Source organism: Carlito syrichta, unplaced genomic scaffold (genome assembly GCF_000164805.1).
Source record: "Carlito syrichta isolate Samal-C Ts95f unplaced genomic scaffold, Tarsius_syrichta-2.0.1 Scaffold316423, whole genome shotgun sequence".
NCBI classification, from domain to species: Eukaryota; Metazoa; Chordata; class Mammalia; order Primates; family Tarsiidae; genus Carlito; species Carlito syrichta.
The window spans coordinates 37,725-42,695 of record NW_007260519.1 but is presented as its reverse complement, the minus strand read 5'-3'; the positions used below and the strand labels follow the sequence as shown (position 1 = coordinate 42,695).

The following is a 4,971-nucleotide window of genomic DNA, read 5'->3' as shown; positions in this document are numbered from 1 at the left end:
GCAAACATTTACTTCTTTACTTCTGATGGTCCTGCCTAATGAGTTTCATTTAAATAGGTTTTGTTCATGTGATAGTCAAGGGTTATGGAAAACACTTCTCCCAACATGGCAGAGCCTTCTCTCTGTTGTTTATTCATGCTGCTTAGCTTCCATAAACAGTTCTCACCATGTATTTATGACCTGTAGTATTAAAAACATTTCCTTGTGGCTGTGGAACATGAAAAGGCATAAATACTTAAGATTCCCATAGGAGATGGGGTAGATCCTCAGATAAAATTAAAGGATAAGAGCATGTACTATTAAGGTTCTGTCTGGATACTCCATCAGCTCCATGCAGAACACAGTTAATAAAATGCACATGTAAACAGGATGGCAGTTATTTCCCAGAATAACCAAGGAAGGTCTGAATAAAGAACAATTAGGCTGGGCTTGGTGGCTCAGCCTGTAATCCCAACAATTTGAAAGGCTTAGGTGAGTGAATTGCCTGAGCCTGTGGGTTTGAGACCAGCCTGGACAAGTTGGTGAGACCTTGTCTCTACGATAAATCAAAATTAGCTGAGGGTGGTAGTGCATGCCTGTAGTCCTGGCTACTTGGAAGAATGAGGTGGAAGGATCACCGGAGCCCAGCAGGTCATAGCTGGGGTGGTCCTGAGTATGCCAATGCACACCAGCCTGGGGAAGAGAATGAGACACAAACCTCAAAAAAAAACAAAACAAAACAAAAACAAAGAGGAGCAACAATGCCAGTAAACACATTGGTGTTAGACAAGTTGGTGGAAGTGTTCTGAGTCTGGAGATTGCTTTTGACTTCTTTTTTTTTTCACTTTTCCGGTAAGTTTTTATTACTAGTTAAATCATGATTCAGGGTCCCAAAGCAGGGAACACCATGTACCCTTTAGCCACCCTGGGAGAAGGACAGAGGATATAGCAGAGGTGGGAGGCAACCAGTTCAGATCTTCCCAGGAAACATGCCCTCAGCCTGGCGGTCATCCTAGGTTGAGACTCAAGATATGGGGCAGAGTGACTTGTACACATGCTGGTACCATTCACACAGAGACAACACCCCCTTTAGCAGTCATTGCCTTCTCACAGCGGTGGAAGTCTAGGTAGTTCTGCCACCAGTTCCTGGTTTGGTTCTGGTTGGGGAAGCGCCTGTCAAAAGGGGCAGTCTTGTAGTTCTTGATTTTTGTCTTGATGTCTTCTGCCATGGAACTGACTCCTAAAGACGCCCGCGATGTACGTCACTGTGCAATGTGTGATTTCTTTTGTTAACAGAGTCCCTTTACAATAGGTCACTCAAACTAAAGCAAATGGTGAAAACAGAATTGGAGTGGCCACTGCATTCCAGTCTGAGTGACAGAGTGAGACTCCAACTCAAAAAAATAAAAAATAAAAACAAAAAATAAACACACAGTTTTGGGTAGCTGCTCCCAGTAACTCTTCAGATCAGGTACTCACAATTTTTTATTTCTTTTCTTTCTTTTGAGTTGGAGTCTCAACCTGTCACCCAGGTGGACTACATTGGCATAATCACGGTCACTGTGTCCTTGACCTGTTAGGCTCAAGTAATTCCTTCCACCTCAGGCTTCCAAGTAGCTGGAACTATAGGTGTGTGTCACCACAGCCTGGCTAATGTTTTGATTTCTGTAGAAATGAGGTCATCAAATTGCCCAGACACGTCTCAAACCCCTGGATTCAGGCAATCTTTTCATTTTCACCTCCCAAAGTGCTAGGATTACAGGGGAGAGCCACACTGCCTGACACACAATTTTCTGCAAGCCCAAAAGCAGATAAACAGCAGCTGACAACTGTAAATTTGGGGGTTTCTGTTGCTTTTTCATTAACACCTGTGTTTCTAGAACCATTCCACCCAGCAACGTGTTCTTTATTTCTACAGATCCAGAAATTTCTCCTAAGGTTACAAAAAATAAATACAAGGCCAGGCATGGTTGTTCAAGCTACTAATCCCAGCACTTTTGGAGGCCAACATGAAAGGATTGCCTAAGCCTGTGGGTTCAAGACCAGCTTGATCAACATGGTGAGACTATGTCTACAATAAATCAAGTAATTAGCTGGGGACAATAGCATGCACCTGTAGTTCTGGCTACTGGGAAGGGTGAGGTGGAAGGATCACCTGAACCCAGCAAGTCAAGGCTGCATTGACCATGAGCATACCACTGTACTCCAGTCTGGGTGACAATTGAGACTCCAACTAAAAATAAAAATAAAAAAGTAAATACGAACACAACATGAAAAATCCTTCTGAACTCTACTCCCTCACTTCTCTCTGTACTCCTCCCATCTTTTTGTTGTTGTTGTTGTTGGAGTCTCACTCTGTCGCCCAGACTGGAGTTCAGTGGCCGCTCCCAGTCACCGCAGCCTCAACCTGCAGGACTCCGGCGATCCTTCCGCCTTAGCCTTCCAATTAGCCAGAATTACAGGCATGTGCTACCACGCCCGGCTGATTTTTTGATTTATTGTAGAGATGAGGTCTCACTGCCCAGGCGGGTCTTGAACCCGCGCCATCTTTTTATATTTAACCTTTATTCCCATCTTTTATATGTGACCTACACATTTTCTTATGAAATCAATGATACAGAAACAACAAGATATAGGCTGTTCTTCAACCCTGGGAATTAGGCTACACTTTGTACCTATGACCCAGGATGCTAGGAGGATTAACTCCCATTCAGTGTGTTTGTGGTTTCCAGCACAGTGCTCCACAGCATATTTCTGAGTGCATAGTGCATGCTTCCTATACCCTGCCCAGGTCGTTTTGCAAGGGCAGACCTTGTTAGACATTACTGTCCTCTCCATCCAGCCTTTGTAAACTCTAAAGGGCCAGCAGAGGATGTGATCTTTTGGGATGGAGATTAGTTTTCTTCTTTTGGATATAAAGTATTTGTGTTGTGATGAGACCTTGCAAGCTGGGCCTGCTTTCTCTGAGCGCTGCTGACTGTGGGTTCAGGTGTCACACATTCACATTCACAGGAGACTGTTTTAAAAGCATATTCAGGGATGCATTAAAACCTGCAGAAGCACAGTTCCTCAGAATGAGACCCCAAATACAAGATTTACAGGCAAATCCAAGCATGAGAGGTTATGCTTGGCTAATTGGTTCTCAACCTGGGCTTCCAATTAGAATCACATGCCAGGTTGAATTTAACTGACAAATATAAGGCTTATTCTGAATATGTAGGTGTGACTGGTGATGTGACTTGTCCAGATAATATCAACCGAGAAGAAATCCCAGAGGAGGAAATGGCTCTTAAATGTGTTCCAGGTCAGGGGCTGTGTCCACTTTTCCTACTGGAATATGATTTGGCAGCTTGCAAAACTTTACTTCTCTACTTCTGATGGTCCTGCCTAATGGGCATCTTTCAAATAAGTTTTGTTTGTGTGATAGTCAAGGGTTATGGAAACACTTCCCAAACATGGCAGAGCCTTCTCTCTGTTGTTCATTCATGTTGCTTAGCTGCCACAAACATTTCTCACCATGAATTTATGACATGTAGTATTAAAAACATTTCCTTGTGGCTGTGGAACATGGAAAGGCATAGATGCTTAAGATTCCCATTGGAGATGGGGTAGAATAAAATTGAAGGATGAGAACATGTACTATTAAGATTCCATCTGGATACTCCATTAGCTCCATACAGAACACAGTAAATAAAATTCACATGTAAACAGGATGGCATTTACTACCCAGAATAGCCAAGGAAGGTCTGAATGAAGAGTAATTGGGCTGAGCCGGTGGCTCAGCCTGTAATCCCAACAGTTTGGAGGCTTAGGTGAATGAAATGCCTGAGATGGAGGGTTCGAGAGCAGCCTGGACAAGTTGGTGAGACTCTGTCTCTAAGATGAATTAAAATTAGCTGGACATGGTAGTGCATACCTGTTGTCCTGGCTACTTGGAAGGCTGAGGAGGTAGGATCACTGGTAATTGCTGTGGTGGCCCTGAGCATGCCACGGCACTCCAGCCTGGGGAACAGAATGAGATTCAACCCTCAAAAAAAAAAAAAAAAAAGTATAGCAATGCAAGTAAACACACTGGCATTAGACAAGTTGGTGGAAGTGTTCTGAGTCTGGAAATTGTTTTTGACTTCTTTTCTTAACAGAACCCCTTTACAGCAGGTCACTCAAACTAAGGCAAATGGTGGAAGCAAAACTGATATCATATAGCCACATTTTAGAGAAATAAAAATGTAAACCATTAGACAGAAACTCACTTGTCTTAATGTCAAGCTACACTAAGTGTCCCAACTGTCCTGCCTTTTCTCCATCCCCTTCACCTGTTTGTTCTATGCCACCTTAGACAGTGAGACCAGATCCTCTTCTTCCACCTCATCCTAAAATTCTTATGATGAAGTCAGCAAGAATGAAGAACTTCATAATGACCTGCTTTCACTTACTGAATAGCAAAGATACTTTTTCCTCTTTATGATTTTCTCATTTTCTTTTGAATTCAGTATGTACTTCTGCAGCCTTATTACATGGGTGTATTGTGTGATGGTGATGTTTAAGCATCTATTGAAACTATCCTAAAACACTGCAGACAATGTCCAACAGGCAGTTGTTCAACTCTTGACTCCCTCCCGATTACCAGTTTCTAGTGTCTACCATTCTCATCTTTATGTCTGTGTGTATGCAGTGTTTACCTGTGCAGTGTTTACCTCTCACTCATATATAAGAACATGCATTATTCATTTGCCTTTCTGTATTAATTTACTTACATTACTATAAGAATACAGTATATAATACACGTAATATAAAAAATATGTCAATGGATTGTTATGTGGGATCCACAGAGAAACAATGCAATTCTTCATTCTGAAAATGTTCTGTCTCTTATATAAAGACATGAACTCACTCTAAGAGGAACATTTACTGCATTTTATAGTGCATTTATTACACAGTAGATGCTTTGTTAGAATGTAAAAAAATACAAAAATAAAGCAAAAATGGAAACAA

General features: G+C 42.0%; 1 pseudogene; it reads right to left on the bottom strand.

Annotated features, from left to right (window-relative positions):
• Positions 1–949: 949 nt before the first annotated feature.
• On the bottom strand, positions 950–1,208 carry LOC110594599 (annotated as a pseudogene).
• Between the last annotated feature and the right edge of the window lie 3,763 nt (positions 1,209–4,971).